We start from the raw sequence: 13649 nt of genomic DNA on the forward strand, positions 1-13649 counted from the left end.
GCCAATGCAGGGGACACGGGTTCAAGCCCTGGTCCGGGAAGATCCCCATGCCGCGGAGCAACTGGGCCCATGCGCCACAACTACTGAGCCCACACACCACAACTACTGAAGCCCTCACGCCTAGAGCCCGTGCTCCGCAACAAGAGAAGCCACCACAATGAGAAGCCCGCATACCGCAATGAAGAGTAGCCCCTGCTCGCCGCAACTAGAGAAAGCCCATGCACAGCAACAAAGACCCAACACAGCCAAAAATAAATAAATAAAAATAAATTTATAAAAAAAATAAAATGACATCTAATTAGTCAAAATAAACAATGCTGAATATTCCTGAAATCCCAGCACCTAAACAAAATAACAGTTTACCTCTTGCTATGGCAAGTCTGCTGTGGATAAGGCGGCAGCTTCATCTGTTTCTGTGCCCTCTAAGGTTGACACAGTGAGGGAGGGAGGAGAGAAGGATGGAGGTTACATTTCTAAAGGCCCAGGCCCAGAAGTAGATGAAGTCATACCGCCTAGTCCCGGTGGCCAGAGCCCTGTCACCACTAGAGGGTTCAGGAAGCCGCCCTTGTAAGCATTCTGGTCCACTGGTCACAAGCATTCGTTCCCCCGTGTCCCTAGAAAGCTACTTGGCACTCCAGCACTGGGCCTATCACAGTGACACAGGGAGGCTAAGACACTAAATCTAGTGAGTGCTGGCTTCACACAGACACTTTGCAACATGGCATGCATCTTTTTCTCATGAACATGATCACAGGCATTAATGACAAGAGCCTGGGGGGTGATTGTATTGGGACCCCTTGCCTGGGTGGAGCCCGAGGTTTCACAGTGCTGGGACCATGGGCACAGCCTCAATCCTATAGCCTCTGGGAGGCTCAGGAATCACTCAGGGAGAGTCAGGCATTCATGATTTGGGGCAGAGCCTAGATCAGAGTCCTGGAGTGGCACAGAACTACTGCAGGGAAAACCAGGACCACTGGAGGAAGACCCACCCACCCTGGAGAGGACATTCCCTCTAAGGTTGGGAGAGACTGTTAATGGTGAGGCTGGAGGGTTGCTGAGGGCTCTGCCCAGACCCCAGGCTTAGTGCCGCAAGTCTGCCCCAGGCCCTGGGTCCCAGGCTCACCCTTGATCCCAGCTAGACTCAGGCCCTAGGCTGGGTGGCCTTCCTGGTGAGGGCTTCAGGGCCTATGGCCATCTGGGGTGGTTCAGGAAGGTGCAGGGAGCCGGTGCTCAGACCCCAAAGCCCCTGCTTTCTGCCAAGCACAGTGCTGTCCCTCCAACACTCTGCCCCGAGGGGCACCCCTCACGCGCTGACAGATTCTATCAGGAGACCAGGTGTAGCCCCGACATGGTGGTGAAGCGAGACGCGGAGACGTGTGGAGCACACCAAGTGCATTTGGAGTGCACAGGAGGCAGCCTCTGGCTGGAATCGGTTGGGAGAATCTTCAGGATGAAGTCCTGAGCAAAGAATGAGGCCAGAGAAGTGACTCATCTCAACTCCTTAGGGAGGGAAGGTGCCCCAACCAAGAAGCAATTTGTCTCCAACTTTTAGGTTGCCTTTTTAAATATCTACATTTTGGACAGTAATGGACCATGGTTAAAGGCTTGTATGATAAGAAGGAGGAGGATGTTTCCCAGCTTGGCACGGAACTTCATTCTGATCTGCGTTATTTAAAATTCGGAGTGATTCAGTTCTTGGTTGGGTGTCAGAGGCTAGAGCTTTTTAAGATTGATCTGAGGCCACAGTCAGAATAATAGGAGATAAAGAACCCTGAGTGATTGCTTTTTAAAACGTGTGCAATTTTCCAAGATGCTGCCAGTGGAGAATCTTATCATGCCACTTGTTAAGAAGCATTTCAGAAGTTGGTTCTTCAGACAGTCTCCCTCTAGACAAGATGAAAAATGAAGACTTCCCAGAGAGCCAGCTTTGATCAGGTAGGAGAGAGAGCTGGATTAGAGTGTGAAGTTCACGGAACGATCAGGAAGCCCAAAACCCAGACCAGTGGTAGAAGGGCAGACACCCCGGCCCCTGCAGGAGGTCCCACCAGGATCGTCACCGCAAACTATGAAGGAGGAACCCAGTCCTTCACCATCCTGGGACTCCTGAATCTACACCATACCTTATTTTGTGGCACAAGTGATAGTGTTATTGGGGGAGGGATTGTTCCTAGAGACAAACCAAATGAACAGGCATAGCGGCCAAAATGGTTGTAAAATAATAATTATGACAAGTACTCATATTCATTCAGCCTTTAGCTCTTTACAAAGCACCAGCTCAGGCAGCCCAGTGAGGACAAAAGGACAGAGGTTAATGTCCTCATTGTACAGGTAATAAAACCAGGCATCAGCCCTGGACCCGCTTGAGTCCCACATTAAGTGTCAATGTCACAATAATTACAAACCCCTATAATTACTTTTAAATGTTTATATGTATTCCAGCTCCTGTAAAATGGTTATAAGCAGACTCTATTCCTTGGCTATGTAATAACTCACGAATCACAATAGCACGACTCTCGCCAGGCACCCATCCCGGTGCTGTGGAGGCGTTGGATCACGAAAGCCTCAAAACACATCACATTATAGAGGAGGAAATTGAAGCTCGCCTTGTTGCACAGGCATTGGAGGCCCGGTCTGAGCCGTAGTTGTAAGCTTTCACTAGTGACGCCTCCACCATGCTGCCTTCTTCGGTGCCTGCTACAGCCCAGCTCCATTCCAGGCCCTCTGCTCACTCTATCCCATTTGGTTCCCAGAGAACCCATTGAACAGAGAGGGAAACTGCAGAGAAGCTGGGCAGGCTGGCCTGGCCCTTGACACATTACATGGGGGAGCATTCAGCCAGGGAGTGACAGTGGAAAGATGCCTGTCATTACTCAGGCATGGACTGCACCCCATGCATTATCTGACTACTCTTTTATTTTTTCTTCTGTACTTTTACATTAAATTTTCTTATTTTGATGCAAACATTACAGGGCAAAACATAAAAGCTGCCTCAACATTCCCAGCACTCCCTCCCAAAGTGTGAGTTTTCTGTGCCATTTCTGTATATTTACATGTTACTTGTGGGTTCTTGAGAGAGGGCAGAAACAGAAATTGAGATGGGAAAGTACTAACTTATTTTTCTAGCACTCCTTTTTTTTAAATTTAACAATTTTGCTTAGAAGCCTTTTTTATTTACCTCATTCTGATACGGCTTACCAGGAATTATTTAGCCACTCCCCCATTGATGGACAAGTAAGTTGTTTCCACTTTTTGTGATAAGGAAAATGCTACAGTGAGCATCATTATACATACATCCTTGTGTGTTTGTCTTTCCTTGGAACAAATTCTCAAAATTCAGTACTAGGTTAAAGGATATTTCATTTTCAAATTATCTTAGACATTACAAAATTGCTTTCAAAAAGACTTTATCAAATTACTATCCCATCAAAAATGTCTGAGAATGCCCATTTCTCTTGCTTTCCCCAATATTAGATATTAGCAGTCATTTTATTTTATTACTTTTTATTGACATATAGTTGATTTATAATATATTGAATTAGTTTCAGGTGTACAGCAAGTGATTCAGTTTTTTTTTTATAGATTATATTCCATTACGGATTATTACCAAATACTGAATATAATTCCCTGTGCTAAACAATAAATCCTTGTTGCTTATCTATTTTATGTATAGCACTGTGTATCTGTTAATCCCATACTCTTAATTTGTCCCTCCTCCCCAGTAGTCATTTTAAATTAAGAATCTTATGATGTTTATTGACCATTTGTATTTCTTCTATTAATTTCTTATTAATACCCTTTACCCATTTTTGTACTGGGTTCTTTGTCTTTTATTTTCATAATACATTTTACTTAACCCAATATATCCAAAAATTATCATTTCAATATGTAAGCAACATAAAATTATTAGTGAGATATTTTACATTCTTTTTTTACATGATGCCTTTGGAATCCACTTAGAGCATATCTCAATTTGGACACTAAGCTTTCATCAGAAATACTTGGTCTATATTGAGATTTCATGAATACATTTGAAGAAGTAGAATCACATGCCCACATTTTTCCAAATATCCTGGGGTAGGCAGAATAATGTCTCCCCAAAGATGTGAATGTTATGTGGCAAGGAGGATTTAAGGGTGAAGATGGGATCAAGGTTGCTAATCAGCTGACCTTAACATAAAAATTTATCCTGGGTTACCCATGTGGATCCAGGGTAATCACAAGGGTCTTTTATAGTGGAAAAGGAGACAGGAGAGGAGGTCAGAGTCTGAGAGCATTTCAAGATATATTGCTGCTCGGAAGATGGAGGAAGGGGCCAAGAGGCAAAGGATGCAGGCACCCCCTGGAAGCTGCAAAAAGCAGGGAAACAGATCCTCCCCTGGAGCCTCCAGAAGGTTGTAGCCTGGTAAGGCCCATTTCAGACTTCTGACCTCCAGAACTGTAAAAAAATAAGTTTTTTTTTGTTTTAAGCCACTAAATTTGTGGTGCTCTGTTAGGAAACTAATACATGTACTTAAAACTTCTCCAATAACTGAATCAAGTGTCCGTGTTTCATAACAGCTTTACTGAGGTATAATTATCATCAATAAACTCCACATATTTAACAGGTACAATTTGATAAATACATGTGTACACCTGTGCGACCATAACCACAATCAAGATGTATCTATTACCCCCCAAAGTTCCCTTGTAGCCTTCTGTAATCCCTCCTCCATCTTCTGCCCCTCCTGACCCCTGACCCCAGGCAATCACCAATGTGTTTAGTATGCATTTTCTGGAATTCTATGTAAACAGAGTAATACAGAACATACTCTGGTTTCTTTTACTTAGTATGATGATTTAGAAATTCACCCATGTTGTAGCATGCATTTGTGTTCATTCTTATTGCTGAATAGTATCCCATTGTATGGCTGTGCCACAGTTTGTTCATCCATTCACTTGTTGACGGCCATTTAGGTTGTGTCCAGTTTGGGGATATTAAAAATGAAGTCCAAATCTCTGTATGGACATATACTTTCATTTCTCTTAGGTAAATACCTAGAAGAGGAATGGCTGGAGCAAATCCTAGGTATATTTTAACAGTTTTAGAGACTGCTAAACTGTTTTCGAAATTGTTTGTACCATTTTACATTCCTACCAGCAGTGTATGAGAGTTCTAGGTCCTCCATACTCACACCAACACTTGCTATGGTCAGTCTTAAATCTTATCTATTCTAGTAGCTATGTAGTGATGCCACACTGTGGTTTTAATTTGCACTCCCCTAATGACTGACGATGTGGAGGATCTTTCCATGAGCTTATTTGCCATTCCTACATCTATCTAGATTACAGATATAATAAAGTATCTGTTCAAATCTTTTGCCTATTTTTTTTAATTGGGTTGTTTGTTTCCTTATTATTATATTTTGAGAGTGCTTTGTATATTTAGGGTACAAGTCCTTTACCAGATATATGATTTTCAGATATTTTCTTCCAGTGTATAACTCATATTTTCGCTTAATCATATCTTTCAAAGAGCAGGGTTTTTTAATTTAAATAGGTCAAATTATTAATTAATTGTGCTTCTGATGTTGTATTTAAGAAGTCTTTGCCTAACCAAAGTCATAAAAGTTTTCTACCAGAAGTTTTATCATCTTATGATTTTACTTTTAGGTATATGATTTATTTTGAGTATATTTTTATATGTGATGTCAGGCATGGATCAAAGTTCATTTTTTTACACAAGAATATAAAATTGTTCCACCACCATTTACTGAAAATACCATCCTGCTATCCATACTCCACTGAACTGCCTTTGAACCTTTGTCAAAAATCCATTTGTTTGGGTTTCCCTGGTGGCGCAGTGGTTGGGAGTCCACCTGCTGATGCAGGGGACACGGGTTCGTGCCCCGGTCCGGAAAGATCCCACATGCTGCGGGGTGGCTGGGCCCGTGATACATGGCCGCTGGGCCTGCGCGTCCGGAGCCTGTGCTCCACAATGGGAGAGGCCACAGCAGTTAAGAGGCCCGCGTACCGAAAAAAAAAAAAGAAAAAAAAAAGCCATTTGTTTGGGCTTCCCTGGTGGCACAGCGGTTGAGTCCGCCTGCTGATGCAGGGGACATGGGTTCGTGCCCAGGTCCGGGAGGATCCCACATGCCGCGGAGCGGCTGGGCCCATGAGCCATGGCCGCTGAGCCTGCGCGTCCAGAGCCTGTGCTCCGCAATGGGAGAGGCCACAACAGTGAGAGGCCCGCGTACCACAAAAAAAAAAAAAAAAAATCCATTTGTTTGTTTGTTTGTTTCTGAACCTTCTATTCTGTTTTATTAACTTCTTTGTCTATCTTAATGCCAATATTACAATGTTTTGATTACTATAGCTTTATAGTAAGTCCTGAAATCCAGAAGTATTAGATCTCCAACTTTGTTATTCTGTTTCAAAGTTGTCTGACTGTTGTAGGTCCTTTATATTTCTATATGAATTTTAGAATCATGTTCTATAGGTCATGTTCTATAAAACACTACTGGGATTCTGATTGGGATTGCTTTGAATCTTTAGGCCAATTTGGAGAGAATTGACATCTTAACAATAGTAAGTCCTCTGGCCAGTGAACACAGTATATCTCTTCAGTTGGTTATATCTTCTTTCAATTCTCCCAGCAATGATTTATAGTTCTCAGTGCACAGATCTTGAAGATCTTTCATCATATTTATCCCCAAGTATTTCATATTTTGGGGTGCAAGTAAAATGGTTTTGATTTTCAATTTCCAATTGTTCATTGCTAATAGAGAGAGATACTACTTAAATTTGTGCATTTGTCTTGTATCCTGAAACCTTACCAAAATCATTTATTAATTCTAGTAGCTTTTTTTTTGGTAAAGTTTCAGCAGATTTTCTACATAGACAATTATGTTGTTTGTGGAAACACTTTCACTTCTTCCTTTCCAATTTGGACAAATTTTATTTCTTTTTCTCACCTTATAACAACAGCTAGGACTCGTACGATATTTAATAGAAATAATAAGAATAAACATCATTGTCTTGATCTTGGTCTTAGGGGAAAAGCTTTTAGTATGATATTAGCTTTTCATTTTTCAGAGATACCCTTTATCAGGTTGAGGAAGTTCTCTTTTATTCTAGTTTGCTAAGAATTTTTATCAGGAATGGATGTTGAATTTTGTTAAATGTTTTTTTTGTTGTTGCATCTATCGAGATGATCTTTTCTCTTTTCTAGTTTATAAATATGGTTAATTACATTGATTGATTTTGGTTTGTTAAACCAACTTTGCATACTTGGGATAAACCCCAGTTGGTCATTATTTTCCTTTCTATATATTGTTGAACTTGATTTGCTAAAATTTTGTTGAGAATTTTTGTTCCTGAGTGATATTGGTTTACAGTGTTCTTTTCTTATAACGTCTTTGGCTATTCTATATCACAGTAATGTTGGCCTCATAAAATGCACTGGAAACCATGCCTTTTTTTCAGTTTTCAAAAAGAATTTGTGTAGTATTGGTGTTATTTCTTCCTTAAATATTTGGTAGAATTCACCAGTGAAATCATCTGAGTTTGGAGTTTTCCTTGTGGGAAGGTTTTTAGCTACAAATTCCATTTCTTTGTATTTATATGTATTTTTGCTGTGTTGGGTCTTTGTTTCTGTGCCAGGGCTTTCTCCAGTTGCGGCAAGCGGGGGCCACTCTTCATCATGGTGCGTGGGCCTCTCACTGTCGCGGCCTCTCTTGTTGCGGAGCACAGGCTCCGGACGCGCAAGCTCGGTAGTTGTGGCTCACGGGCCCAGTTGCTCCGTGGCATGTGGGATCCTCCCAGACCAGGGCTCGAACCCGTGTCCCCTGCATTAGCAGGCAGATTCTCAACCACTGTGCCACCAGGGAAGCCCCCAAATTCCAGTTCTTTACTAGATATGGGGCTATTTAACTATTTCTTCTTGACTGAGCTTCAGTAGTTTGTGTCTTCTTTTATCCACTTCATCTAAATTTCCAAATTTATTAACATAATGTTTTCCTTAACATTACCTTATCTTTTTAATACCTGAAGAATCTGTGGTGAGGTCACCTCTCTAATTCCAGATATTGACAGTTTATCTTCTCTCTTTTTCCTGATTAGTCTTGCTAGAGACTTATCAATTTTATTGATCTTCTCAAAGAACTAGCTTTTAGTTTCATTGGCTTCATTATTTTTTTATTTTTCATTTTATTTATAGCCACTCTGATCTTTATTTTTTCATTTTTTTACATTGGGTTTAATTTGCTCTTCTTTGTGTCATTTCTTAAGGTAGAAGCTGAGGTCATTGATTGAAGCCTTTCTTCTTTTGTGATATCAACATTTAGTGCTATAATTTACCCCCTAACTACTCCTCTAGAGGCATGTAACAAAATTTTATATGTTGTGTTTTCATTTTTATCCAGTTCAAAGCACTTTCTAATTTTCCTTTTTGATATTTTTCTTTGATGTATGGGTTATTTAGAAATGCATTAATTGGTTTCCAAATGTTTGGGGATTTTCCAGAATTTTTTCTGTTATTGATTTCTAACTTAATTCCATTGTGATCAGAGAACATATGTTGTATTTGAACTTTTTTCCATTTTTTAAGACTTGTTTATGGCCATCTTAGTAAAAGTTTCATGGACATTTGAAAACACGTGTATTCTACTGTTGAGGAAGGCAGCAATTAGGTCAAATTGGTTGATAGTGTTTTTTCAGGTCATTTATATCCTTACTGATTTTTTTGTCTACTTGTTTTCTCAATTATTGATAAATAGATAATGAATTTTTTTTTTACTTTAATCGTCTACTTCCTATTGCTCCATTAATCTTCCTTCCTTTCCTTTTTTCTGTCTAATGTCATTTTCTTTCTGCCTAATTGTCTTTAACAATTCTTGTAGTATGAGTCTGCTAGTGATGCATTATTTCCTATTTGTTTTGTGTATCTTAAAAGGTCTTTACTTAGCCTTTATTTTTGAGGAATACTTTTACTGGATTCAGAATACGAGGTTGACAGATCTTCCTTTCAATACCATTAAAGATGTTGTTCCACTGATTTCTTAACTTACGTTGTTTCTGATAAGAAATTTGCTGTCATCCTCACATGTGCTCCTCTGTACATATTGTATCATTCACCTCTGGCTGCTTTTAAGAGTTTCTTTTCATGACTGGGTTTGAGCCACTTGATTACGCCTTCATATACTTACTTTTCTTTATGTTTCTTATACTTGGGGCTCATTGCACTTCTTGGATCTGTGGGTTTATACTGTTCATAAATTTGGAAAAGTTTCAGCTATAATTTCTTCACAAATATTTTTCAGTTCCCCCCTCCTGGTCCAGAGACTCGAATTACATGTAAATTACACTGCTTGACGATATCCCACATCTCACTGATGCTCTGTTCATTCTTTTTACTTCTCTTTTCTCTTTGTTTCATTTTGAGTAGTTTCTATGGCTATATTTTCAAGTTCTCTAGTCTTTTCATCTGCAACATTGAATCTGCTGTTAATCCCACTCATTGTATTTTTTATTTGCACATTGTACTTTTCATCTCTAGAATGTAGATTTGAGACTTTTTTTTACATCCGCCATTGAGGGAGTCACCATATCCTCTGGCCTCAGTCAGATTTTCAGATGTCTGTAGTTCCACCCAACATCTTGACTATCATTTCGTAAAATACCCCAAGCTAGAAACACCCAGCTAAGCCATTCCAAATTTCCTGGTCTACAGAAACCCTGTAAGAGAATAAAGGTTTATTGTTGTTTTTACCTACCAAGATTTAGGGTAATTTGTTATGTTGCAATAGATAACTAAGACATTCAGAATTTGACATAGGAAGCTTTCTGAATTCTGAGCATCTTCACCAGTCCCTGAAGGTTGTACCACATCCTAGGTGCCCCATTGCTGGGTTTAGGCAAATGAGAGGGAGCAAGGCTAATCACTGGGCTGCTTCCCCTCCACCTGCAGTGTTCCTGGAGTTTGTATTTATTACGCTGTAGAAATGATGGATTTTGAATAAACCATCTAAGCTGACACTAATATAAGAAATATACTCTCTCCCAAAGTTGCTCTCTGAGAGAAGGAGTTTCTGGAGCTTTTGTCTGGGGCCTCCACTGGATACCCACGGATCCTCTCAAGCTGGTACATTCACAAGGGTTGGGAAGGGAGCTTTGGTGAGCCAGCAGCAGGCCTGGAGTGGAGCTCGGTTACACAGAGACAGAATAGCACATCCTTTGACCATTACTCCCTTACACCAGTGGACTTGCACTGGTGTGAAGCTAGAGATGAATGAAGTCATTGGCAGCCTCTCAGGACAAACTTGGATATGCAGGCTGAGTAAATAGCAAAACAGAGCAAATGCACATAGCTCAGATGCAGGGGGAGGGGGAGAGGGGACTAACCTTTGTGGGAAGCTGTCGTGTGACTGGAGTTTGCACGATCTCTTTCTGCACCCAGCTGCCCATCTGTGCAGTTGTAGGTGCAAATGGTGTGTCTGGTCCCTTCCCAGGCCCAGCAGGAAGGAGACCAGCCACCCCCTCCAAAGTGCTAACACTCACTTTGGGCTCCTCAGGGAAAGCCCGGACCCCTCTAGTCCAGGGCACGATCTGAGTGGCTGGAGGTACTCCTTGTCCTTCGGAACTGCATGTGTCCAAGGCACAGCAGCTCAACCAAAACCTGGCTCTCCAAGGCCAGCAGGAAAATATCGGATCATTTTAACCCTCACAACAGCCTCATGAGGTAGATACTGTTATTATCCTTATTTTACACTTGAGGAAACTGATGTGCTGAATAAGCTTATGGAAAAGGCACCTTCCTTTGGCTACTTACTCTAAGTGCCCCTAGAGAGTGGTTGTCAACGTGTATCCCCGGGAGGCCAGCAGCATCAGAAACCTGGTTAGAAATGCAGATTCTCCTTTTTTGTTTCTCTCTTTTTTTTTTTTTTCCGGCCACATTACACCGCTTGTGGGATCTTAGTTCCCCAACCAGGGATTGAACCCCGGGCCACGACAGTGAAAGTGCCGAGTCCTAACCACTGAACCAGCAGAGAAATGCCCAGATTCTCCTTCTTTCTCCAGACCTACAGAGTCAGAAACCCCAGGGGTAGTTCTATTAGTGCTATGCTTACCAGCCAGTTGCTAAACATTCCACTATTAGAAATTAAATCATACAGACCTACAATTAAATAAATTATATTAAAAACAAAGGTAATTAATGGATAAACAACAAGGCCCTACTGTATAGCACAGGGAACTATATTCAATATCTTGTCATAAACCATAATGGAAAATAATATGAAAAAGAATATGTATATAAACACATACATATATATATAACTGAATCACTTTACTGAACACCTGAAACTAACACAATGTTGTAAATCAACTATACTTCAATAAAATACATTAAAAAAATAAAGATAATCAGTCCTCAAAATGTATCACCCCCTAATTGTTTGATTTCATTTACTCCTATCTATGCTCTAGAGCCTGTTGACCCCTATGGTATCCATGTGGCAGGAACACTGCGGTGCATTTCTTCCCAGTGCCACATTCAATGACGACATGAAATCAGCCATGGAGGGTATTTATATCACAGAAGTTGGCAAACACTACAAATCAGCTTGCCTTATTTTTTTTGGAGAACCTGTTGTTAAACACTTACTGCAAGACCACCAAACTTGGTACTCTGTGTTTTAACAAGCCCTGGGGTGACTCTCATGCCCTCTCAAGGTTGAGACCTAGCCCGAGGGTCTCAGCTGGATGCTTCATACTGACTTCTACGTGTCTTTCATCACAGTCTTAACAAATGACATACCGGAAACGGGAAATCAGACTCCCTCTGCTCTCCTGCCCCTTCCTCTCCCCTCCCCTTTTCTTCCCCCCTCCCAGCCCTCCCCCCCCAAGTGCCTGAGCAAAATGCTGGGATCAAAGCCGTGCTCTTAACCCGTGGGAAGCAGGAGGGATCTGGGTGACCAAAAGCCAGTTCTGAGGGCCCCTTGCAGTAATGGGGGCCACACTGGGATTCTTCTGAGTGAGTGATGAGCAATGGGTCCCAAAGGCACAGCCTGGCTCTCCAGGGCAGCTCTTGCACACAAAGTCAGCCGGCAGCTGCTGTCACAAATATAGGAGGGAAAGTGCTCCATCATCAGACACCCCCGGAGTGCAGCAGTGGGACAGGAGGCTGGTTGCTTCACCTCTCCGACACCCATCTGCTTGTCCAAGACGATAGGAATAGTAGTACTCACCCCTGTGCGGCCTCTAGAAAGATGAAATCCAATAGTTTAGACAAAGAGCCAGGAATATAGTACAAGCTCTGTAAACAAGGGTTATTACTGCTTTTCCATTTAACTGGAGTAGAAAGTAATGTCAATGTCAATATTGTTACTCCCATTTCATGGATGACAGATATTGAGGCATAGAGGGAAAAAAAACCCAAAGTGCTCAGAAGTACTCAGAGACAGTTACTGAAACAGCAAACACCAGAGACCCTTCCCGTTAGCCAGTGATGGATCTCATCCACATCCTGTAATGAACACGTTTCCCCATCCTGGGGTTGCAGCCCTGATTTATTCCCACTAGCCCTAGGTTCCCTAGAAAGACACCGTTAGTTCAGTTACAACGATTACCATCTGGTTCTCTGGTTTATTGCTCTAATTTCTCTAAAGGAAGCATCCGTAGGTAAAGACGCCGTTCTGCCTTTACGGTGCTTAAATGAAAAAAGGCATCTCCATGTGTCCGTGCAGCACAAGACTCCAACAGCCACATGGAGCCTCCAGTCACCTTGAAAGCCAGGAATTGCCTGGAAAAGATGGGAGTGGAAAGAAGAGCGCTCCATGAGTACACACGGGGGTGGGGACTGGAGGCAACCATGTGGATACAGCAGGTGACCGCGCCAGTCACCTGGGCAAGTGCAGATGCAGGGATGCTGTTCCCCCACCCAGTGTGGAGCCCTGACACACAGTAGTAGCTGGGGTTTATTTAGCAAATAAACAGCTTTCACTATGCCAGGTACTGCTCTGAGGGCTTCCCAAGTACTAATTCACTTAATGCTCACAACAGCCCTGGAAAGGACTGTTATTATTCCTATTTCACAGATAAGGAAATTGGGAAGTTGCAGAGAGGGGTTAAATACTTTGCCTGAGGTCACACAGCCAGTAAGTAGGTGAGCCAGGATTTGAACCCAGGCAGTTAGACTGTAGGTATGGTACCTTCTTCGTGGTAGCTGACTCCCACGTAACAGGTAAAGAAATGAAATCTCACCCAGCCAGGAGGGGGCAAAACTGGGCTCACACAGACCTGTGCATCCTTTCCCCCATGTTACCGCCTGGACAGTTACATACAAGAAACCTTCCTCTCCCTGACTCTCCTGCCCCAGAAAGCCTGCAAATGGGCACATTCCCGCCCCCCCCCCCGCTCCCGCCCCAATAATGGAGCCTTCCTCCCTGCTCCCGACTTGGGCTTACCGTGCCTTAACCAGGAGAGTGACAACCCTGGGCAGTCCTCTGTGGGCAGAGCTCCTCCAAGGGAGTCAGAAGGTAGTGTCGGCCCACTCGAGCAGGGACCCCATGCAAGGCCTCATCTGCGCTCGGTCCCTGCCATGGAGAGGAGGCCTGTGCTCCTCCCGGCACCCAGCCTGCCCATCCAGGTCCTGGAGGGCTGGGACTCTGACCCGC

At 42.5% G+C, this 13649-nt stretch overlaps 1 protein-coding gene across 4 annotated transcripts in view; it reads left to right on the top strand.

Annotated features, from left to right (window-relative positions):
• Positions 1 to 13649, top strand: part of ARHGAP22 (Rho GTPase activating protein 22) — a gene marked incomplete at both ends in the record, with an annotated part of 209168 nt that overhangs the window by 83677 nt on the left and 111842 nt on the right. The gene's annotated exons all lie outside the window — the stretch shown is intronic.

Source organism: Leucopleurus acutus (genome assembly GCF_964270905.1).
Source record: "Leucopleurus acutus genome assembly, chromosome: 14".
NCBI lineage: Eukaryota > Metazoa > Chordata > Mammalia > Artiodactyla > Delphinidae > Leucopleurus > Leucopleurus acutus.